The following is a 25,932-nucleotide window of genomic DNA, read 5'->3' as shown; positions in this document are numbered from 1 at the left end:
TGAGGGGATCTCCCTCCCAAAATGCTCTTACAATCTCCTGGGCCAAGCCTGAACTCTCTTTGCGCAGGATAAAAACAGGAACGGCACATGATCAATCGGATAAATCCCCCAATGCATCCTCAGGAACACCTCCGGAGCCGCCACTGGCATCGCTGGCTTCGCCATTACCTCCTACATCACCGCCGACAGCACCTGGGTCATTCATCATTCCGCCCTCACCAGCGCCCGTGCCATTCACCACTCCGCCCTCGTCGGGGGCTACGACCACGCCGTCATCGTCTATGGTGAAGGCCCGAGCCAGGGCGTCCATGTTGTCTTCCACCCAGTTCGCCAGATCGCCCTGGACGACCAAGGGCACCGGTGCGATGGCGGCATCAAAGTCGAAGTGGGGGTCCATGTGCTGAAGATGGCTGAAGACACGAGAGAAAGCACGCCCAAGTAGGGCGCGACTCCTCTCCTCCACCAACCTGCCGGCTCTACCCAAACGGGCCTCCAGCTGCGTCACCACGTCGGTGAAGAACTGAAGGTTACCAGCATAGTTGACCACATGAGGTTCCCCAACGGCTGCCTCATAGACGATACCCAAGGCCGTGTTAGCTCTTTCCCGGAGCTCGCGGAGCATGGGGCTGTGCACGCGCTCCAAGGTCTACCGCTGGCGTATCTCGTCCTTGTTCCGCCACGCAATGGCCTCGGCCGCATCCACCCTTTGGTGGAGAAGAAGCATCTCGGCTCGGGCAGAAGCCAGTTCTACCTGTGCCGTGCCAAGGGCGGTCCCGGCAGCGTCTGCACGCCGCGCCACCTCATCCAGCTTGGCCCTCAGGGCGGCGGTCCTGCCCTCTGCTTTGACACGGATCAGCTCAAGCCTTTCCTCAAACTCGCGCTCGAGGTTCGAGCGAGCCCCCGCCACGCGGCGATCAACCTCTTCCAAGGCTCGGGCTTCCCTCACGGCAACATCATCCTCCACCTGCGCCACCATGCGCTCCCTCATCTCCAATCGTTCAAGTTCTAGAGCGCGCTCGATGGCCTCCAGCCTCAGTGCCTCCTCACGCTTTTGAAGCTCTGCCCGATCAACCGAGCTCCCCTCCATCAAAGCAAGGGCCGCCTTGTGCAACTCCACCTGTTGCTCCAGGGAGCTGCTCAGGGCCCGGAGCTCCCACGCCCGCTCTTCTGCGGCCCTGCGTTGCTGGTTGGCCTCCTGAGCCTCCTCCACGACCCAGGAGCAGGCCTCCCGAGAAGCTGCCAGCGATGCCTCGGCCTTCTCACTGTCGAGGTCACACTGGTGGCGCGCAAGGGCAACGGCCACCTTCAGCTTGCGCCTCTCCTCAGCTAGGTGCAGGCCCTCGGCCTCAAGGCGCGCGTCCTCGTCAGCGAGCTCTACAGGAAGCTGGCTCACCGCGTCCGCCGCCCTCCGGAGGAACCCTTGGCGGAGGGCACGGCGCCCCCGAGCACGCTCAAGCACGTCTTCCGCATCTCCTTCCGCCTCGGACGTGCGAGGAAGGCCACAGATCAGCACTCCCCCGCTGGGCAGGGGGCTGGGGGCTGGCGCCCTCGCGATGGCCGGACGCGCCTCGCCAGAAGCCTGGCCTAGAGCCAGTTCGCCCTCCGAGGAAGATCGCAAGGCCCACCTGAGCCAGGCGCCGTCCGCAACCAGTCGAAGATCCTAGGGCAGGTTGGTTATGCCCCGGGAGGGCTCGTGAAGGATGGTCAAGAGGGGTGCAGAACCAAGACGCACCGCAGGATGGCCCGCCTCTCCAACCGGCCCCACCACAAGGGCAGTGCTGGAGCCCGGGACACTTGGGGAAGGTGGAGAGGGCGAGGCCCGGAGGGATGGCTCCTCAGTCACCTCCGCAAACTCGGCAGGAAGGGCCCTGCAGGGTAATGACCAGCTGAAGCAGCAGAAGAATAAGGAGCCAAGGAAGGGAAAGGCTTACTCATCGGTGGCGAAGTACTTCCTATGCTTCGATAAGCGGCAAGGGTAATCATCACCCAAGGCCTCCCTCCTCTTTCTGAGGGCCTCGAAGTCCACACGGAAGCGACCCAGAAGCTCGGCGCAGGGGTCAGCTTGCGACGAGGAAGAAGCGTCATGGTGCCCGGTGTCGGGGGCCTCGCCCAAAGACACGTCGCCAGACGCCACGCCAAGGAGGATGGCTGGGGCCTCGGGGGCCACTGCCACGGGGGCCGCACGCCGTGGCTCGGTACCTTTAGCCGCAGGGCGGGCCTCAGGAGTTGCCACCTCAAGAGTGCCGCGTGGCGGCACCATCTCGAAGGCGGCCCCCTCAGCCCCCGGCGCCCCTCGCCTCCCGGCTCCACCACTCGAGGAAGGGCCGTCGTGGGCAACCGGAAGGGTAACCACCACAACTGGGTTCTCGCGGGGCCCCTTGAGGCCTGCGGGACGCAACCCCCACTCATCGAAGCTGGGCATCTGCTTCATGAAATCGCCCCTGTTCGAGCAAAGGTACAGTAGGGCGCCCCCGTGCCGAATGCTCCCAGGAGAAGGGTCCCCAGTCAGGATCATGAGAACCTTCCTCAACACTTCGGGCGTCAGATCTTCCTCTTGGAGCCTCATGCAGTCTTCACGTCCCACGAAGGCCCACATCCACCGGGAATGACGCTGGAGAGGGGCAATGCGGCTCAGGAGGAACTCCTTCACCACCATGGGCGCCGTCACACCGAGCGACCTCAAGTACGTGAAGCGATGCCAAACAAAGACGAGCCGGGGGCTCATGAGCGTCTCGTGGCCCCAGCCCGAGTTGGGGATAGCAGGCACAGTTGGCTCCGAAAGCAGGGGGCTGGGCACCCCAGCGTCCACGTACAGCCACCGCTCACGGAACCCGGTCGCGGGCGGAGGAAGGCTGAAGTCAATTCCCGAAGCCGCTGTTTCTAGTGCGGCAAGGAAGCTCACACACCCCGAGCAGTGGGTAGGATTGCTGAGACGCAGAGAGAAGAAGTGGCGCAGCAAGGCAATCAAAGGAGGGATGCCCATCATCGCCTTGCAGACAAAAGCGAAAACAAAAAGAAGAGTAATGGATTCGGGACCCAAATGCATCATGTGGATCTGGTAATGAGAAAGCACAACATTGAAGAAATCGGAGAAGGGGGGAACCAGACCCGCCCACAAAGCATCGGCGAAGTACCGGACCTCGATGGCTGTTCTGTCAATGGAGAAGTGAGACGCGGGCCAGACCGTCGTCCTCCCGCACTCGTTAAAGATGGTGGCGATAGCGGAATTGACCTTGTCCGAGCCTTCCCGGTTGAGTATGATCGACCGGTCAACAGCGGGAGCCACCGACGGCGACGGGCGAGGTGAGGGCACAAGCTTTGGGCCTTTCCCCTTCTTCATCGGGGCCATGGCGATAGGAAGGGGGACGATGTGAGATTGGATTGGAAGCAGAGGCTGAAGCTCGGGAGAAGGAAGAGCAGAAGGCGCGCGAGCGGCGAGAAGAGGGGAGATTGTGTACAACAGCGGGTCCGCCTAGCTGAGGCGCAAAATAAGGAGGCGTGGGGGAACAGGGACGCCCACGTCCAATCAACCGCCACGCGGCGCCCAAGGCCGCAGGCTATTGGGGCGGCACTTCGCACTTGCCTCTTCGCTTCTCTGCTAAGCCAAGTCCAAGCGCGCCTTGGGCCCCGGGGGCTACTGTCGGCATTCTGGGAACGGGGGTACCCAGACTTGCCTACCTGCGGCTCGCTGTGTGACTCAAGGAGTGGCCCAGTACAACCCATCTTCGTCAACACATGCTCAAGACCCTCGCGAGGGGCCAAGCCTCGTGGGGCGGATGACAGGAGGCTTCCTCAGGCACGGCCTCATTAGGCTGGCTCACGAGGAGGCGGAGAGATCAAGGCGGGGTACCTCACGAGGTGCCCGTGACGCAAGCCATGATGACCAAGGCGCAGGCGGGCGCCAGGCGGGCGCCGGCCTGTGAAGAGTCCTTGTTTCCCCTTTGGTGCAAAGGGGGCAAGCGCAGGCAAGGGTATCAAGCAAAGTCAACCATTTTGGTGCAACAAGACCTAGACCAGCAGGACGGCAGAGCGGAGGTCATCGTGGAGCCCAAGCAAGCGTCATCGTCAGGGTCTTTTGGCAGGCGAGGACCAACTTTAGTCAGGATAAGTGTACTAGATGTTCCCCTTCAAATTGGCCAATTGTTGGCGCCCTTCCCGCTCAATATTTGGGAAGAGGATCGGGGCCTTCTCCTATAAATAGGACTAGCCACCCACAGGGTAGAGGGATCTGGATCTGATCGGATCAACACCCAAGAGAGAGAGAGAGAGAGAGAGAGAGGCGACTGAACTCCCCTAGCAGTTCATCGTCCCAACCAAGAACAGACCCTCGCGAGGCTGTCCTTCCCTTGTACTGTTCCTCACCAGCCCAGAGGCAATCCACACACCACAAACTGGAGTAGGGTATTACACCACAATGGTGGCCTGAACCAGTATAAATCTTGTGTCCCTTATGTTGTTCTTTGAGTAGTTTAGATCCTTGCGAAGCGGTGAAACATGGGTAGGCTGAGGGTGTGATTTCCGCACGCACCCCAGTGTTCGAACCTCAAGGGTCTGCCGAAACCCGAAACCCGACACTACTGATGTTACCTATTCTTTGACGTTCATCACAAGATAAGACAAACTTACGAGCATCTTTGAAGAGAGTAGGCCAATAAAAACCAGATTGTAGTACCTTGTGTGCAGTTCTATCTCCAGCGTGGTGTCCTCCATAGGATTCAGAGTGACACTTGTGTAGGATTTGTTCCTGTTCATGCTCAGGCACACAACGTCTAATAATACCATCTACTCCTTCTTTATAAAGGTGTGGATCATCCTTGAAGTAATGTCTTAAATCATAAAATAACTTTTTCTTTTGCTGGTATGTGAAACTAGGTGGTATAAATTTAGCAACAATGTAATTAGCATAATCAGTATACCAAGGAGCAGTATGAGAAGCATTAACGACCGCTAATTGTTCATCAGGAAAACTATCATTAATAGGCAGTGGGTCATCAAGAACATTCTCTAACCTAGACAAGTTGTCTGCAACGGGGTTCTCAGCTCCCTTTTTATCAATAATATGCAAGTCAAATTCTTGGAGCAAGAGAACCCATCTAACGAGTCTAGGCTTAGCATCTTTCTTTTCCATAAGATATTTAATAGCAGCATGATCAGTGTGAATAGTAACTTTGGAATCAACAATATAAGGTCTAAACTTATCACATGCAAACACAACTGCTAAGAACTCTTTTTCAGTAGTAGCATAATTTCTCTGGGCAGTATCAAGAGTCTTACTAGCATACTGGATAACATTCAATTTCTTATTGACTCTTTGCCCTAAAATAGCACCTACATCATAATCACTAGCATCGCACATAATTTCAAAAGGTAAATTCCAATCAGGTGGCTGAACAATAGGTGGAGTGATCAAAGCTTTCTTGAGTGTTTCAAATGCTTCTACACAATCATCATCAAAGACAAAAGGAATATCTTTTTGCAATAAATTAGTCAGGGGCCTAGAGATTTTGGAAAAGTCCTTAATGAACCTCCTATAAAAACCGGCATGACCAAGGAAACTTCTTATACCTTTTATGTCCTTGGGACATGGCATCTTTTCAATAGCATCAACTTTGGCTTTATCAACTTCAATATCTCTCTCGGAGATCTTGTGCCCCAAGACAATGCCTTCATTAACCATAAAGTGACACTTTTCCCAATTCAGGACGAGACTAGTGTCTTCGCATCTCTGCAAAACTCGATCAAGGTTGCTCAAACAATCATCAAAAGAGGATCCATAGACGGAGAAGTCATCCATGAATACCTCACAAATATTTTCACAAAAATCAGAAAATATAGCCATCATGCATCTTTGAAAGGTAGCAGGTGCATTACATAAACCAAAAGGCATACGTCTATAAGCAAAAGTACCAAAAGGGCAAGTAAAAGTAGTTTTAGATTGATCCTGCGCAGACACAGGTATCTGTGAGAAACCAGAATAACATCTAGAAAGCAAAAATGTGTGTGTTTGGAAAGCCTTTCTAGCATTTGATCAATGAAAGGTAAAGGGTAATGATCTTTCTTAGTAGCTTTATTTAACTTACAGAAATCAATTACCATCCTATAACCTATAATAATTCTTTGTGGGATCAATTCATCTTTATCATTAGGAACAACGGTAATACCTCCCTTTTTAGGGACACAATGGACAGGGCTTACCCATTCACTATCAGCAACGGGATAAATAATACCTGCCTCAAGGAGCTTTAGTATCTCCTTTCTTACCACTTCCTTCATTTTGGGATTTAATCGTCTTTGAGGATCTCTAACTGGTTTGGCATCTTTCTCTACTGAGATTTTGTGTTGACATAATGTGGGTCTAATGCCCTTAAGACCATCCAGAGTATATCTAATAGCAGCTCGGTGCTTCTTTAGAGTTTTCAATAATCTTTCTTCTTCTTTCTCTGAAAGGTTAGCACTAATAATAATAGGATATATTTCTTTTTCATCAAGATAAGCATACTTAAGATTATCAGGTAATGGTTTGAGTTCAAACACAGGATCACCCTTGGGTGGAGGGGGATCCCCAAGAATTTCAACGGGAAGGTTATGTTTCAGCATAGGTTCCTGTTTAAGGAACACTTCATCTATTTCTTACCTTTCCTTCATAAACATATCGTTTTCATGGTCAAGCAAATATTGTTCTAACGGATCAGTTGGAGGAACAACAATAGAAGCAAGACCAATAATCTCATCTTTACTAGGTGGTTCCCTTTCACGAGTTTGTCTATTAAACTTAGCGAAATTAAACTCATGAGACATACCATCTATGACAATAGTGACAATATTCTTTTCACAATTAATCTTAGCACTAGCAGTATTCAAGAAGGGTCTACCAAAAATAATGGGATAGAAATCATCTTGTGGGGAACCAAGAACAAGAAAATCAGCAGGATATTTAATCTTCCCACACAAGACTTCAACATCTCTAACAATCCCAATAGGTTTAATGGTGTCCCTATTAGCAAGCTTAATAGTAACATCAATGTCTTCTAATTCAACAGGTGCAATATCGTGCATAATTTCTTTATAAAGATCATAAGGTATCGCACTAGCACTAGCACCCATATCGCATAAACCATGATAACAATGATCTCCTATTTTAACAGAAATAACAGGCGTGCCTACAACAGGTCTACGTGTCTTAGTATCGGGTCTAGCAATATTAGCAGTTTCACCCAAGAAAGAGATAACATGCCCATCTAAGTCCTCATCCAAGAGATCTTTAACCATAGCAATACTAGGTTCAACATTAATTTGCTCAGGAGGTGTATAAGTCCTAGTATTACTCTTACAAACAATAGTCAAAGCTTTAACATGATCTTTTATCCTAACAGGAAAAGGAGGTTTTTCAACATAAGCAGTAGGAATAATAGGATCACTATATGTAATAGTCTTCTCTTCGACTGTAATATGTGCAACTACTTTCACTTCAACAGGATGATTATATTTAAACCACTTCTCTTTCGGGAGATCAACATGAGTAGCAAAAGTTTCACAAAAAGTAGCTACTATCTCAGAGTCAAGTCCATACTTAGAGCTAAATCCACGGAAAGGATCCGTATCCATAAAAGATTTAACACAATCAAACTTAGGTGTCATACCTGACTCCTTACCATCATCGGAACCCCAATCTTCAGAGTTGCGTTTAATTCTCTCCAATAAGTCCCATTTGAAATCAATAGTCTTCAGCATATAGGAACCAGCACAGGAAGTATCGAGCAAGTTGCGATTATCAAGAGAAAGCCGAGCATAAAAATTCTGAATAATCATTTCCCGAGAGAGCTCATGATTGGGGCATGAATATAACATTGAATTAATCCTCCCCCAAGCTTGAGCGATGCTTTCTCCTTCGTGAGGCCAGAAATTATATATGTAATTACGATCGCGATGAACAAGATGCATAGGATAGAACTTCTGGTGAAATTCCAACTTCAATCGCTTATAATTCCAATATCTCGTATCATCACATAGCCTATACCACGTCATTGCATCTCCCTTCAAAGATAAAGGGAAGACCTTCCTTTTGACAACATCATCGGGAATACCTGCAAGCTTAAATAATCCACAAACTTCATCCACAAAGATAAGGTGTAAATCGGGATGCAACGTTCCGTCTCCTGCGAAAGGATTAGCTAGCAGTTTTTCTATCATACCCGAAGGAATCTCAAAGTGAATATTTTCATAAAGTTCGGTAGGTTGAGGAGCATCTCTTTGCTCTTCTGGTTGGGGTGAAGATACCCCAAACAAGCCCCTCAAAGGATTAGTTTCCATAGTGACAAGTAACAGAAAATTTCAGCACACTATATAAATGTTTCCTTACCAAGTTCCACTCACCAAAAGCACTACACTTCCCGGCAACGGTGCCAGAAAAGAGTCTTGATGACCCACAAGTATAGGGGATCTATCGTAGTCCTTTCGATAAGTAAGAGTGTCGAACCCAACGAGGAGCAGAAGGAAATGATAAGCGGTTTTCAGTAAGGTTTTCTCTGCAAGCACTGAAATAGTAGGTGATAGATAGTTTTGTGATAAGATAAATAGTAACAAGCAAAAAGTAAATAAAGTAAATAAAGTGCAGAAAGGTGGCCCAATCCTTTATGTAGCAAAGGATAAGCCTGGAAAAATTCTAATAATGAAGAAGGAGCTCCCGAGGACACATTGGGAATTATCGTCAAGCTAGTTTTCATCACGTTCATAAGATTCACGTTCAGTACTTTGATAATTTGATATGTGGGTGGACCGACAGGTACTGCCGTACTGCCGTAATATGGACAGGCATCCCACTTATGATTAACCCCTATTGCAAGCATCCGCAACTACAAAAAGGAGTATTAAGGTAAACCTAACCACAACATTAAACATACGGATCCATATCAACCCCTAACGAAGCAACACATAAACTAGGGTTTAAGCTTCTGTCACTCTAGCAACCCATCATCTACTTATTACTTCCCCATGCCTTCCTCTAGGCCCAAATAATGGTGAAGTGTCATGTAGTCGACGTTCACATAACACGACTAGAGGAAAAGACAACATACATCGCATCAAAATATCGAACGAATACCAAATTCACATGACTACTAATAGCAAGACTTTACCCATGTCCTTAGGAACAAACGTAACTACTCACAAAGCATATTCATGTTCATAATCAGAGGAGTAATAATATGCATAAAGGATCTGAACATATGATCTTCCACCAAGTAAACCAAATAGCATCAACTACAAGGAGTAATCAACTCTACTAGCAACCCACAGGTACCAATTTGTGGTTTTGATACAAGATTGGATACAAGAGATGAACTAGGGTTTTGAGAGGAGATGGTGCTGGTGAAGATGTTGATGGAGATTGACCCCCTCTCGATGAGAGGATCATTGGTGATGACGTTGGTGATGATTTCCCCCTCCCGGAGGGAAGTGTCCCCGGCAGAACAGCTCCGCCAGAGCCCTAGATTGATTCCGCCAAGGTTCCGCCTCGTGGCGGCGGAGTTTCGTCCCGTAAGCTTGCCCATGATTTTTCCAGGACAAAACCCTTCATATAGCAGAAGATGGACGCCGGAAGCCCACCAGGGGGCCCAGGAGATAGGGGGCCGCGCCCTACAGGGGGGTGGGGGGGTGGGCCCCCTTTCCTATTTCTTTTGCTCATAAATTCTTATAAAATCCAAAAAGTTGTTTCATGGAGTTTCAGGATTTTTGGAGCTGTGCAGAATTGGTTTCCAACGTTTGCTCCTTTTCCAGCCAGAATTCCAGCTGCCGGCATTCCCCCTCTTCATGGTAAACCTTGTAAAATAAGAGAGAATAGCCATAAGTATTGAGATATAATGTGTAATAACAGCCCATAATGCAATAAATATTGATATAAAAGCATGATGCAAAATGGACATATCACCTTTTCTTCCCCAGTCTCCCGCCCCTCCCCCACCTCTTGAATCTCGATTCCTACTCCAGTTCCCCCAAATCCCCCTCCTGTACTCCCTGTACTCAAGCGCACTATCATGTCGCTGGTCAATGCGGATCTCCGAGCCGGAGATCTTGAGGTCCGTACTGCCTTCGGTCGTTGCGTGCTGTCGCTCAACAGTGGCATGGCGGCACTTGACGACCAGTGTGCCGGCAAAGTGCTAATGGTAACCATCAATGGCGACCGGTCTCCCGTCTCGCTGGACGACCTTGTCAAAGCTCTTGGCATTGCGCACGGCATCCAAATAAATGACTTGCTCGTCAAAGTCTATCCGCCACCGGCTAATTTCTTCGTCAGGTTCCGGACAACTTTCGACTGCAGTCGTGTGTTCGAATCTTACCGGCATTTGTTCTGCGATGGCGCGCTGGTGAGCTTTGATCGGTGGCACCCATGATGGGGCTCGGTGCCCTTTGATCTTGAGTTTTTAACAAAGCTTACATTCCATGGCATGCCTCGACGTGCTTGGAACAGCGTGTCCATGAACAAGCTTATCAACGACCTTGGAGGTGAGCTCATAAGTATGTTGGTTCCTCGAGATAGCTGGGCTCTGATGGTTATGGCATGGATGAAGAAGCCGTCCACCATACCGAAGGTGATTGATGTTGAGATACCGGTGCAGGAACCGGGGTTGTACTATTCGTCGCCACCAAGGCCACCGCGGACCACATTAGGGATGTACCTGTATCGAGTGTTCGTGCATGTCGAAGAAGTGGTCAATCCATCAATCGAAGTCCTGCCGCCGCCGCTAGTGCCAGGGTCCGTCGACGACGTCCATTACAGGAGTCAACGTCAGACTTTCCCCATGTTGCTCCGAACGATGGATGGCACAGGGCCTACTCCATCGCGCGACGGAGGGCACTGCTTCTTTGGGAGAAGAGGCAGGGCTGGCTGCCTAAATGTGCTCTAACTTGAGGTAACAACTGAATCTTGTCAGATACTAGTTAAATCCGAGCTATGGGTATGAAGCACTGATATGCCAGTACATTTGATTGTGACCTGTTCAAATTTTATACCTGAACTTTTTTTAGGAAGGGTTGTACGTCAACTTAATGTGCTAGCAGAACTTATTGTGTTGTTTGTCTGTTTTCTTTGCACAACATTCAAGATATTTCCCCGTCATCGATAAAGAGGATGAACCGTTATGTACGACTTTGTTGGTTTCAACATAGCCCTACACGTAGCGATCCACTGCTTCCATCCTGATTGTGCCGCCTGCATGAAATTTTTGTATGCAAGTTGAGTGTGCTATGATGTTCTATATCATTGTGTCAACTATATAAGTTTTTACTGAGCATCAGCAATGCATATGGCTGAAAGATGTATTTACGAGCATCGACCGATGGGTCTCTCTCTCTCTCTCTTTCTCTCTCTCTCTCTCTCTCTCACACACACACACACACGCACACACACACACACACATGCACAAGTGGGACCCATTGAATTATTTATTTGGTCGTGACAGCTTTTAATTAGGTTCCACTATAATCTAACTTTTTCTTAAGTTATTAATTGAGCTCAATGACTTCAAAAAGTTGTACAGAAGCCTTGTTTGGGCCTTTCCGGCGTCGCCGAATGTGGGCTGAGTAGCCATGTTAGGTTGTACTGTACTACATGGGCCTTTTTTTTCAACATCAGCAATGCAACTGGGCCGACAGTTGTACACAATATCAGGGTCAACTTGTTATTCTCCGTCCCGCTGGGCTGCAAACTTTCCTAGGAGGTATGCATTAGGCTTAACAAGAAAATAGACTTTAAGAAATAATAAATGAGATGTAACTATAATAACTGGGCAGTAACTATGCACCAAACACGTAATTAGTTTAAAAAATATATTATTTTTGGAATTTGAAAATTTTAATTTCATTACTTGTTGCGCGCGCAATATTTTGTTGGATTTTAACGTAATACAACTTTATTTTGAAATTATATTTAACCTAACTAGAAATTTCGGATAAAAATATTTCGGATCCCATCAAAATGTGGGAATTTTTTTTGAATTCTGTTTTGAACGGTTGTTTGAAATTATTAATCGTTGTCCTAGCTAGAAGTTGGGTTGTACTTTTAACAAACTGTAAATGAGCTGTAGTAAGTTCCATTAGAATTAAAAAATGGGTTGTACATTCTTACATATCGCAAATGGGCTATATGTTCTCTGCCAAATCCGAGCTGTGGGCCTACTAAGTTGACGCGTACCAAGGGCTTTGTCAACTTAGTCAATATAAATGATTCTAGCTGCAGTGATCGTACGATATCCATCCTACGGCCGTAGTGCTTCTTCAACCTCTGGTCTTCTTGCTCCAGCCACCCAAAGCAGCGCCGGTTGTGCCGCGTGCTCCTGCCTCCCGTGGCCGGCTGTGATGCCGTAGAGGCCTCACCACCCCGTACTACTCCCACCGCTGGCAAGGCCATCCCTCTACTCATCCACACCCCCCGTTATTCTGCGGCGATGGCAGCCTCACACCGCAGCCGAACCAGTGAACCCTCGTACTCCTCTCCGCGCGGGCTTCCACTTTTGCGTCTTCCCCAGCTCCGCGTCGTCCCCTTCCTAGGCCTCGCCGTCGTCCACCGCCCTGGTGATCTCGGCGCGGCGCGGTCAACGTGGTCAATGACCGACTTCCATCGGAAGAGTACTATACATGGAGAGGCTGACAGCTGGGTCTAGGCGGTCGCAAGGAAGTGCCTCCTTATTACGCGCAAAATAATTATTCCCCCACTTAACAGCAGGGACCCACCGGACGAGCCACCTTATTTCGCGAAAAAAACATTTCCCCCTGATTGCTGGGACCCACCGGACGGACCACCGTATTTCACAAAAAAAGTTCCCCCCGCTGTCAGCTCGGACCCACCAGAAGTGCCTCCTTATTACGCACAAAAAATGAATACTCCCCCTGCTAGCTGGGACCCACCATGGTGGGAGGCTGACTTGTAGGCCTACTAAGTTGACTGGGACGGGGGCCTTTGTCAACTTTAGTCAATATGAACGATTCTAGCTCCGGTGGCCGTACGATGTCCATCGAACGGCCGTAGTGCTTCTTCAGCCTCTAGTCTTCTTGCTCCAGCCGCCCAAAGCAGCGCCGGTCGTGCCGCATGCTCCTGCCTCCCGTGGCCGGCTGTGCTACCGCAGAGGCCTCACCGCCCCTACTATTCCCACCGCTGGCCAGGCCCTGCGGCGACGATAGCCTCACACCGCAGCCGAACCAGTGAACCCTCGTACTCCTCTCCGCGCGGGCTTCCACTGTCGCGTCTTCCCCGGCTTCGCGTCGTCCCCTTCCTAGGCCTCGTCGTCGTCCACCGCCGTGATGCTCTCGGCACGATGTGGTCAACATGGTCAAGGAACAACTTCCATCGGACGTGGACTGTACGTGGAGAGGCTAACAGCTGTGTCCATGGCCGCAGCAAGGAAGTGCCTCCTTACTACGTGGAAAATAGTGATACCTCCACCTGACAGCAGGGACCCACCAGGACGAGCCACTGTATTTCGCGAAAAAATGTTTCCCCCCTGACTGCTGGGACCCACCAGCAACATCTTCGCACGCAAGGAAGTGCGTCTGAAAAAAAATGATTCGCCCCCCTGACTGCTGGGACCCACCAGCTACATCTTTGCACGCAAGGAAGTGCCTGACAGTCGGGACCCACCTGGTCGAAGCGTACGTAGCGTTGTCATTCTGGTCGCGAACGTGTACATACATATATGCTGGTGGATATAGAGGCGTGCACGTGTCGTAGTAGAGGCGCGTACGTGTCGTAGTAGAGGCGCGCACGTAGCATGTACACGTACGTACAACGACCAGTGTGCAAGAAAGAAAATACGGCCACATATGTGTACATACGAGCGGGGTCTCGAACGCCTACTCGCGCATACGTAGGGCTAGGGCTCGTGTACATGGCTGGGTCGGAACAGAGAAACAACGTCGTCGTCGTGTTCATGGGGAGCCAACCGGCTGGGTCGGAACGGAATGCGTCATCGTGTTCATCGGGAGGGCTTGGACGGAACAGGCAATGGAAGCGAGGCCTGGCATACCGCAGAACAGAGGAAACAGCCTTGTGTTCGGCCGGCCACATTCGAAACAGGATCATGTTCATCGGGAGGGGTCTGAGGTACCGCAAAACGGAGGAAACAGACCTCCTACGGTCGAAACGGGGTTCCTGTTGATCGGGAGGGGTGTGGCGTACTGCAAAATGGGCGAAACGGACTTGTGTTGGATCTCTACGGTCGAAACAGGGGTCCTTTTCATCGGGAGGGGTGTGGCGTACCACAAAACGGACGAAACAGACTTGTGTTGGAGCGCTACGGTCGAAACAGGGGTCATGTTCATCGGGAGGGGTGTGGCGTACTGCAAAACGGGACTCCACGGGATACTGTTCATCTCCACCGTCGACCTCCTCTAGCCTCCACGGGCTACCGTTGGCCTCCTCCAGCCTCCAAGGGCTCCTGTTCATCCAGCCTCCACCGTGCGCTACTCCACCGGCTACTGTTCAACCACCCATCCACGGGCACCCCTCCACCGTCTACTGTTCAACCAGCCCTCCATGTGGTCGTCCTATTCATCCAGCCCTCCACGGGGTCCTGTTCATCCAGCCCCAACCGGGTCAATCGATCGGGGTCCAGTTCATCCAGAGGCAACACCACCGCTCACTGTTCATCCAACCCCCACCCCCCGCAACGCTCACTGTTCATCCCAGAGGTAGCGTCGATCGGCTTCAGTTAGTAGCAGTAGCGAAGGAACCGCTCGATCGGGTTCAGTTAACAGCCATCGATCGATCGCTCGGGTTCAGTAACGCGTAGCCTGCAGTGCAATCGCTCGGGTTCAGTTAGAGCCAACGCCTCGCACACACACGCATACGTGTACGAGATAAATGCGCATCGCTCGGCCCCCGACCACCCACCGTAACAGGGAACTCCCCGAAATTTTCCTCTCCCTCACTTCAACCACGGTTTTTTCTGTCATGGACGGCCCAAAGAATGTCATGCAGCTGCGTCTCCGCCCCCCCCCCCAGGACGAAAAGCCCATTTTCTGTCATGATTTTTTGTCATAGAAGTAGGAGCCCAGCACATCTATGATGATACCGGATTTTTTCACAATTATCGTCATAGAAGTTTCATATGTATGACAGAAGAAAGTTTCGTTCGGCCCAAAATGTCACGGATGTGTCTTTTTTTTGTAGTGCATGGGCAAGATGACTAAGACTCCATTCTCCGGAACAATGGAGCGAGCAACTGACTTATTGGATATAATACATACCTATGTATGTGGTCCGATGAGTGTCGAGGCTCGCGGTGGGTATCGTTATTTTCTGACCTTCACAGATAATTTGAGCAGATATGGGTATATCTACTTAATGAAACATAAGTCTGAAACATTTGAAAAGTTCAAAGAATTTCAGAGTGAAGTGTAAAATCATCGTAACAATAAAATAAAATTTCTATGGTCTGAACATGGAGGTGAATATTTGAATTATGAGATTGGTCTTCATTTGAAACAATGTGGAATAATTTCACAACTCACACCACCTGGAACACCACAGCGTAATGGTGTGTCCGAACATCGTAACCGTACTTTATTAAATATGGTGCGATCTATGATGTCTCTTACCAATTTATCGCGATCGTCTTGGGGTTATGCTTTAGAGACGGCTCCATTCACGTTAAATAGGGCACCATATAAATCCGTTGAGACAACACCATATGAACTGTGGTTTAGCAAGAAACATAAGCCATCGTTTCTTAAAGTTTGGGGCTGTGATGCTTATGTGCAAAAGCTTCAACCTGATAAGCTCGAACCCAAATCAGAGAAATGTGTCTTCATAGGATACCCAAAGGAGACTGTTGGGCACACCTTCTAGCACAGATCCGAAGGCAAGATATTCATTGCTAAGAATGGATCCTTTCTAGAGAAGGAGTATCTCTCGAAAGAAGTGAGTGGGAGGAAAGTAGAACTTGATGAGGTAATTTTACGTTCTCCTGAATTGGAAAGTAGTTTATCACAGAAATCAGTTCCAGTGATTCCTACACCAATTAGTGAGGAAGTTAATGATGATGATCATGAAACTTCAGATCAAGTTACTACCGAACCTCGTAGGTCAACCAGAGTATGTTCCGCACCAGAGTGGTACGGAAATCCTGTTTTGGAAGTCATGATATTAGACTATGACGAACCTACGAACTATGAGGAAGCGATGATGAGCCCAGATTGCGCAAAATGGCTTGAGGCCATGAAATCTGAGATGGGATCCATGTATGAGAACAAAGTGTGGACTTTGGTTGACTTGACCGATGATCGGCAAGCCATAGAGAATAAATGGATCTTCCAGAAGAAGACTGACGCTGACGGTAATGTTACTGTCTACAAAGCTCAACTTGTTGCGAAAGGTTTTCGACAAGTTCAAGGAGTTGACTACGATGAGACCTTCTCACCCGTAGCGATGCTTAAGTCTGTCCGAATCATGTAATAAATTGCTGCATTTTATGATTGTGAAATTTGGCAAATGGATGTCAAAACTGCATTCCTTAATGGATATCTTAAATAAGAGTTGTATATGATGCAACCAGAAGGTTTTGTCGATCCTAAAGGTGCTAACAAAGTGTGCAAGCTCCAGCGGTCCATTTATGGACTGGTGCAAGCCTCTCGGAGTTGGAATATACGCTTTGATAGTGTGATCAAAGCATATGGTTTTATACAGACTTTTGGAGACACATGTATTTACAAGAAAGTGAGTGGGAGCTCTGTAGCATTTCTAATATTATATGTGGATGACATATTGTTGATTGGAAATAATACAAAATTTCTAGATAGCATAAAAGGATACTTGAATAAGAATTTTTCAATGAAAGACCTCGATGAAGTTGGTTATGTTTTGGGCATCAAGATCTATAGAGATAGATCAAGACACTTAATTGGACTTTCACAAAGCACATACCTTGATAAAGTTTTGAAGAAGTTCAAAATGGATCAGTCGAAGAAAGGGTTCTTGCCTGTGTTACAAGGTGTACGTTGAGTCAGACTCAATGCCCGACCACTGCAGAAGATAGAGAGAAAATGAAGGTCATTCCTTATGCCTCAGCCATAGGTTCTATCATGTATGCAATGTTGTGTACCAGACCTGATGTGTGCCTTACTATAAGTTTACCAGGGAGGTACCAAGTAATCCAGGAGTGGATCATTGGACAACGGTCAAGAACATCCTGAAATACCTGAAAAGGACTAAGGATATGTTTCTCGTTTATGGAGGTGAAAAAGAGCTTGTTGTAAATGGTTACGTCGATGCAAGATTTGACACTGATCCAAATGACACTAAGTCGCAAACTGGATACGTATTTATATTGAATGGTGGAGTTGTAAATTGGTGCAGTTCCAAGCCGAGCGTCGTGACGGGATCTACTTGTGAAGCGGAGTACATAGCTGCTTCAGAAGCAGCAAAAGAAGGAGTCTGGATGAAGGAGTTCATATCCGATCTAGGTGTAATACCTAGTGCATCGGGTCCAATGAAAATCTTTTGTGACAATACTAGAGCAATAGCCTTGGCAAAGGAATCCAGATTTCACAAGAGAACCAAACACATCAAGAGACGCTTCAATTCCATCCGCCATCAAGTCAAGGAGGGAGACAAAGAGATTTGAAAAATACATACGGATCTGAATGTTGCAGACCGGTTAACTAAGCCTCTTCCACGAGCAAGACATGATCATCACCAAGACTCCATGGGCGTTAGAATCATTACTATGTAATCTAGATTATTGACTCTAGTGCAAGTGGGAGACTAAAGGAAATATGCCCTAGATGCAATAATAAAGTTGTTATTTATATTTCCTTATATCATGACAAATGTTTATTATTCATGCTAGAATTGTATTAACCGAAAACTTAGTACATGTGTGAATACATAGACAAACAGAGTGTCCCTAGTATGCCTCTACTTGACTAGCTCTTTAATCAAAGATGGTTAAGTTTCCTGACCCTAAACATGTGTTGTCATTTGATCAACAGGATCACATCATTAGAGAATGATGAGATGGACAAGACCCATCCATTAACTTAGCATAATGATCGTTTAGTTTTATTGCTATTGCTTTCTTCATGACTTATACATATTCCTCTCACTATGAGATTATGCAACTCCCGAATACCGGAGGAACACTTTGTGTGCTATCAAACGTCACAATGTAACTAGGTGATTATAAAGATGCTCTATAGGCGTCTTCGAAGGTGTTTGTTGAGTTGGCATAGATCGAGATTAGGATTTGTCACTCCGTGTATCGAAGAGGTATCTCTGGGCCCTCTCGATAATGCATATCACAATAAGCCTTGCAAACAATGTGACTAATGAGTTAGTTACGGGATGATGCATTACGAAACGAGTAAAGAGACTTGACGGTAACAAGATTGAACTAGGTATGAGGATACCGACGATCGAATCTCGGGCTAGTAACATACCTATGACAAAGGGAGTGACGTATGTTGTTATGCGGTTTGACCGATAAAGATCTTTGTTGAATATGTAGGAGCCAATACGAGCATCCAGGTTCCGCTATTGGTTATTGACCAGAGATGTGTCTCAGTCATGTCTACATAGTTCTCGAACCCATAGGTTTCGCACGCTTAATGTTCAATGATGATTTGTATTATGAGTCATGTGTTTTTGGTGACCGAAGTTTGTTCGGAGTCCCGGATGAGATCACGGACATGACGAGGAGACTCGAAGTGGTTGAGAGGTAAAGATTCATATATTGGAAGGTTGTATTCAGACATCAGAATGGTTCCGAGTGATTCGGGAATTTTTCCGGAGTACCGAGGGGTTACCGGAACCCCCCGGGGAAGTGTTGGGCCAACATGGGCCTAAAGGAGAGAGAGGGAAGCCCACGGGGGGTTATGCACCCCCCTCCTTGGGAGTCTGAATAGGACAAGGAGGAGGGGGCGGCGCCCCCCTTCCCTTTCCCTCTCCCTCTCATTCCTATTCCCTCCGGTGGAAGAAAGGAAAAGGGGGGGGGGGTCGAATCCTACTTGGACTAGGATTCCAAGTAGGACTCCCCCCATGGCGCGCCCCTCCTGGCCGCCGACCTCTCTCCCCCTCCTTTATATACATGGGCAGGGGCACCCCAAAGGCACACCAAGAGTTCTCTTAGCCGTGTGTGGTGCCCACCTCCACAATTTACTCCTCCGGTCATAGCATTGTAGTGCTTAGGCAAAGCCCAGCGCGGATCACATAACCAACACCCTCACCATGTCGTCGTGATGATGGAACTCTCGCTCGACCCTCTACTAGATCAAGAGCTCGAGTAATGTCATCAAGCTGAACGTGTGATAAACACAGAGGTGCCGTATGTTCGGTACTTGGATCGGTTGGGTCGTGAAGACATTTAACTACATCAACCGTGTTAATCTAACACTTCCGCTTTCGGTCTACGAGGGTACATGGACACACTCTCCCGTCTCGTTGCTATGCTTCTCCTAGATAAATCTTGCATGATCATAGGAAATTTATTGAATTACTACGTTCCCCAATAGTGGTATCAGAGCCAGGTCTATGCATAGATGATATGCACGAGTAGAAAACAATGAGTTGTGGGCGATAATAGTCATGCTACTTACCACCAACATCTTACTTTGATTCGGCGGTATTGTTGGATGAAGCGTCCCGGACCGACATTACATGACCGTGTTCATGAGACTGGTTCTACCGACGTGCTTCGCACACAGGTGGCTGACGGGTGTCTGTTTCTCCAACTTAAGTTGAATCGAGTTTGACCACGGCCGGTCCTTGTTGAAGGTTAAAACAACACACTTGACGAAAAATCGTTGTGGTTTTGATGCGTAGGTAAGAACGATTCTTGCTAGAAGCCCATATCAGCCACGTAAAACTTGCAACAACAAAGTAGAGGATGTCTAACTTGTTTTTGTAGCGCATGTTTTGATGTGATATGGTTAAGACGTGATGAGATATAAATTGTTGTATGAGATGATCATGTTTTGTAAAAGTTATCGGCAACTAGCAGGAGCCTTATAGTTGTCACTTTATTGTATGAAATGCAATCATCGTGTAATTGCTTTACTTTATCACTAAGCGGTAGCGATAGTCGTGGAAGCAATAGTTGGCGAGACGACAACGACGCTACGACGGAGATCAAGGTGTCAAGCCGGTGACGATGTATATCATGATGGTGCTTTGGAGATGGAGATCAAAGGCACAAGATGATGATGACCATATCATGTCATATACTTTGATTGCATGTGATGTTTATCGTTTATGCATCTTATTTTGCTTAGTACGGTGGTAGCATTATAAGATGATTCCTCACTAAATTTCAAGGTATAAGTGTTCTCCCTGAGTATGCACCGTTGCTATTGTTCGTCGTGCCGAGACACCACGTGATGATCGGGTGTGATAAGCTCTAAGTTCAAATACAACGGGTGCAAGCCAGTTTTTCACATGCAGAATACTCGGGTTAAACTTGACAAGCCTAGCATATGCAAATATGGCCTCGGAACACTAAGACCGAAAGGTCGAACGTGAATCATATAGTAGATATGATCAACATGGAGATGTTCACCATTGAAAATTACTCCATCTCACGTGATGATCGGACATGGTTTAGTTGATATGGATCACGCGATTATTTAGATGACTGGATGGATGTCTATCTAAGTGGGAGTTCTGAAGTAATATGATTAATTGAACTTTAATTTATCATGAACTTAGTACCTGATAGTTTTTTTGTATATCTATGTTGTTGTAGATCAATGGCCCGTGCTACCGTTCCCTTGAATTTTAATGCGTTCCTAGAGAAAGCTAAGTTGAAAGATGATGGTAGAAACTACACGGACTTGGTCCATAACTTGAGGATTATCCTCATTTCTGCACATAAGAATTATGTCCTGGAAGCGCCGCTAGGTGCAAGACCCGCTGCAGGAGCAACTCTGAATGTTATGAACGTCTGGCAGAGCAAAGCTGATGACTACTCGATAGTTCAGTGTGCCATGCTTTACGGCTTAGAATCGGGACTTCAAAGACATTTTGAACGTCATGGAGCATATGAGATGTTCCAGGAGCTGAAGTTAATATTTCAAGTAAATGTCCGAGTTGAGAGATATGAAGTCTCCAACAAGTTCTATAGCTACAAAATGGAGGAGAATAGTTCTGTCAGTGAACATAGACTCAAAATGTCTGGGTATCATAACCAGTTGACTCGGCTGGGAGTTAAACTTCCTGATGATAGTGTCATTGACAGAGTTCTTCAATCACTGCCCAAGCTATAAAGGCTTCGTGATGAACTATAATATGCAAGGGATGGAAAAGACAATTCCTGAGCTCTTCGCAATGCTAAAGGCTGCGGAGGTACAAAACAAGAAGGAGCATCAATGTTGATGGTTAACAAGACCACTAGTTTCAAGAAAAAGGGCAAAGGGAAGAATGGGAACTTCAAGAAGAACAACAAGCAAGTTGCTGCTCAAGGGAAGAACCCAAGTCTGGACCTAAGCCTGAAACTGAGTGCTTTTACTACAAAGGGACTGGTCACTGGAAGCGGAACTGCCCAAATTGCATACATGTAATTGATCTAGATATTTTGCTTCTAATAAATTTGGAGTAGCCTTTTAACCTATTGTTTTGCTTCAATTGTCATGGACAGGGAACAAGTCAATAATGTGCTTTAGAATTTTTTTGCTTCCATTGCAAGACCGCTACCATGGTATTAATTCCTTGCAATAACTCACTGGCAAATTTCTTTGCATTTGTAGAAGTACAGGAATTGGTTGACCAATTAAGAAGCTGTCCATATACTGTCGATACACATATGATTGACAAGTATATATGTGTATCAGTTATGGATCAAACATGTGGTTAACCACTAATCAGGCCGCGCATCGGAGCCATGCCAACTTGCTTGAATGTAGGCTGGATTATAACCTAGGTTCTTGGCGTTGTTACCTGCTTGTTCGCATGTACGCTGGAGTAGTAACCTAGGTCATTGGTGTTGTTGCATGCAAACAGTAGCACCAAATTGCAGCCCAGGTAGAGGTACGATATGGACTCACCTGAGAAAAGAAAATTCAAAGAGAATAGCATGCAAAGCACTGCACTCAGGGCATATCTTTTGCATATACAGAACATGTATCACATAGTAAATTTGAATGCATGCATCCTTCTCCATTACTCTCCACCTAATTAAAATCACCTTTGACACGAACTGGTGCCGAAACTACACCAAGAGAAAATTATACAAAGTAGGGATAACAAAAAAAATGGGTGAACCGCCGAGGTCACCAAAATTCTGGATAGTAAAGAGGCTCCAACAGATTGGCACACCGATGTCTGGGTCATTGCTATTCAACTTGTATGGGTAGATATGTACCGCTTGCTTTCTTTTACAAGAGGCTGGATTGATTGAGATCTATCACATTGAACTTCTGATTCCCCCACCAGAAGAACTCGAGAACAAAAGAACAAAAGCACTCAAACATAGTATGTGAGAAGATTCCCAAAAGACAAATCCACCACACCATGAGCTAACAACCTTAGCATGTTTAGAATTCCAGTAAGACAAGAATAAAACTTGAAACAATTAGTACTATATCTTGTGATTTTTTATTCAAAGAACTCAAGAACATAAATAACTTATGCACTATTCCAGATATGAAATTGCCTCCAAAAGCCAAATTATTCTTTCCTTGACAATATGAAATTCAGTTCAAGTGTAAATTCCTCCAAATAAGCTCATGAATGAAGATTAATAAATATCAACTTGTGACAGCAACAGGGGCATGCATATATAAACAAACATGGGCAAAGTGACATGAATGGCAATACTAATTACATTGAGCTAGATTGGAGTGTGACATGTGAAGATTAAAACTCACGTGTCATGGATTTAACAAAACAAAGAGAGGAGGGGAGAGGAAAATGGTTAGACGTCAGCAACGGTCCTCCTGTGCATGGGTACGGCACGGGAGGCATTCTTCTGATATTTCTTCCTACAAAATTAAAATGAACCTACAACTCATAAAGATTTAGAATAGAGGTGTCCAAGCTAAATTTAAATTTTACTTCAAGTAAGTTGTGGGCCCATGCTTCTGTCCAAAAAAATACATTAACTCCTGACAACAAATCCATGAGGAGGTCATACCATATTTTATATGCATTAGGAATTATGCCTAACAAATCATCTCGAGGTTTGATTGTAAAGCTCCTTTACAACTCCTGATAGCAAATCCATATTGTATATGCATTAGGAATTATGCCCACGAAATCACCTCCAGATTTGATTGAGAAGCTTCTTTACATGTTCCTCACTTTCAAAGCATAACTCTGAAGATTTGTAAATGTGTTGATCAGCATCAACGGGATATAAATTTTATGGATAGATCAATAACGATCTTGGTATCTATATGTGTGTACCTGCGTGTGGTCGTCCCGACGAGGCAGACCTTGCCGTCCATGGCGACGAGGCAGACCTTGTCGTCCATGGCAACGAGGCTGAAGCTGTACTCACCAACCTTACAGATGCGGAATCGTGTGGAGAGCCACACAAGGAGTAGAGGAGGACGAGCCAAGGCGTGATGTCCCTCTCATCTGTTTCACGTCCGACTACTCTTCCTTGTCTCGACGAGCACCACAGAATTAGAAAAAAATATCATGACATATACAAAAAAATGCAAAATGAAAACCCAAACAAACAAAAAACAACAATGAAAATTGAAAAAGAAACAAAACAAAAAAGAGAAACAAAGAAACAAGTGCAAAAGTAATGGGAAACAGTGAAGATCGATAAAGAGACAAAGAAACACACAAAAAACATCAAAAACCTTGGAAAGAAACAAAAAAAGACACAGAAAAAATGTGAAGAAAAAAATATGAAAGCCATGAAGTAAACAAAAAAGAAGTATAACAACAAACAATAGGAAACCGATGAAAAATAAGAAAACCAAACAATTATCAAAAAAAAGCAAAAAACAAAAGAAATAGAAGCGGTGAAAAGAAACAAAGAAGAAAAACAACAAAACCTGATGAAAACCAAGGAAGACACAAAGAAAAAGTAGAGAAAAGAAACCAATGCAAAAGAGTGGAAAACAGTTTTCATGAGAAAGAAACAAAGAAACCCAAAAAGAACAAGAAAATTGAGAAAGAAACAAAGAAAATAGAAAAATGAAGGAAATGTAAAAAAACTACAAAAAAACTTAGAAAACCAAGGAGATCCTACAAGCAAACAGACGCCTTGGATGGGAATCTGATTAAGGAGCTAGCAAATGGAGAAAAAAAAGGCCATCCATTACCTACTCGATGGGAAAAACTTCAGGTGAGAGGAGCATATATCTAGCTCCCGCGGGGGCGCTCCAGGGGTGTTGTGGGAAGAAAACAGAAGAAATGAAGGAAAAGGTTAAAAAAACTATAAAATACCCTCAGAAAACCAACAAGATCCTACTCCCTCTGTTCGGAATTACTTGTCTCGGAAATGGATGTATCTATAACTAAAATGCGTCTAGATACATCAATTTCCGCGACAAGTAATTCCGAACGGAGAGAGTACATCGAATAGACGCCTTGTATGGAAAGTGAGCAAGGAGCTAGCGAATTACCCAGGCGAAAGGAAAAACTTCAGGCGATAGGAGCATATATCTAGCTCCCGCGGTGGCACTCCAGGTTGCCTACGTCCTTGGGCCTTTTCTTTACACGAAGCCAACTGTGCTCTTTTGTCATTTTTTCTTCTTTAATATTTTCATTTTCTCGTTGATCTGGGCTACCGTGGACTAGATTGTACCGGGGGATCAAGCCTAGAAGGGCCAGAGCTCTTGGCTTTTCCGTTTTGCAAGATATTTTTTTAATTTTTTTGTTTTGTTTTCTATTTTATTTTCCCTTTTTTGTTCCCATTTTCACTTTTGTATAGATAATACTATTTCTGATCCATAACCGTTGTTGCAATTTTGAACAAAACTGCAACACTATTATGGATCGGAGGGAGTAATAAAGTTGAGATTTAAGAATAGGATTAAGTCTCCACACTTGAAGTGCTATTATGTCAGTTTTTTCTTCAGTTTTTACCTTTTCATTTTCCCCATGATGCCCCACTCATTCTACCTATATCTTAAGTTGTACAGGGATTTTACTTATCACTTCCTTCCTTTTTATTTCATTTTTGCAAGGAGCGCCACCTTCATACCTCGTATGTAACCATAGTCTCATGCAGAACTAGAGTTGCATTATAGTTTTTCTCTAGGTTTTCCATATATTTTCCTCTCATTTTTCCTTTTTTGGGGACAACACCCCACCTTCGCACTCACAGTTGCACACAATTTTTTTATCTATTTATCCTTTAATTATTTACTTTATATTTCTTTTAATTTCACCATGTTGACACAGTAAAGAAATTGAGATTTTAGAATATCTTTTACTAGTTTTTAGTCATGAATAAACATTTTCACTATGAGGTGCGACTTTGTAGTTGGGTTTATTATTAATTTTATAATGTTTTTATTTTTTTAATTTCCTATTTTGATACACCTGTATTTTTATTTTTTGTTGTTTTTTACATGTTCTGCGATAGTTGAATGTCCACCCTCAACTTGCATGTAGCTAGACTGCAATTGCACTTTATAACATGACATGTAACTGTAAGAGGTGTCATATGAGTGCAACTAGAGAGGACGGAGGGAAGCGAGTGTGTGTACTTATTGTGCATTGCCGATGACAGTGTTGGGTGAGGAAATGTGAGTATTTTTTCCTTCACAGGGTGAAAGCAACATGCTAAGTCGTCCCTTTAGTGAGTTGTTTTTCACTTTAGGTTCTTTTCTTCCAATAAAACTTGTGCAACCATTGCATGACCAACCCTGACTCAAACAATACATGTTATGTGATAGTTACATGTGTATCCCTAACTTGCACCTACAAGCGTTGTAACTTATCTTCAACTGCACTTTGTAACCCAACATGCAACTACTAGTAAAAATTGT

General features: G+C 46.0%; 1 long non-coding RNA gene across 1 annotated transcript; it reads right to left on the bottom strand.

The window, feature by feature from the left end:
• Positions 1–22,932: 22,932 nt before the first annotated feature.
• On the bottom strand, positions 22,933–23,471 carry LOC119281234. The gene is made up of 3 exons (XR_005138309.1): positions 23,384–23,471; positions 23,239–23,293; positions 22,933–22,959 (listed from the first exon to the last, which is right to left on the bottom strand). It is a non-coding gene; the product is annotated as an uncharacterized LOC119281234 (long non-coding RNA).
• Between the last annotated feature and the right edge of the window lie 2,461 nt (positions 23,472–25,932).

This window comes from Triticum dicoccoides, chromosome 3B, assembly GCF_002162155.2.
Source record: "Triticum dicoccoides isolate Atlit2015 ecotype Zavitan chromosome 3B, WEW_v2.0, whole genome shotgun sequence".
Classification (NCBI taxonomy): Eukaryota; Viridiplantae; Streptophyta; class Magnoliopsida; order Poales; family Poaceae; genus Triticum; species Triticum dicoccoides.
The sequence above is the reverse complement of the archived record's forward strand: the minus strand, read 5'-3'. Positions and strand labels throughout refer to the sequence as shown.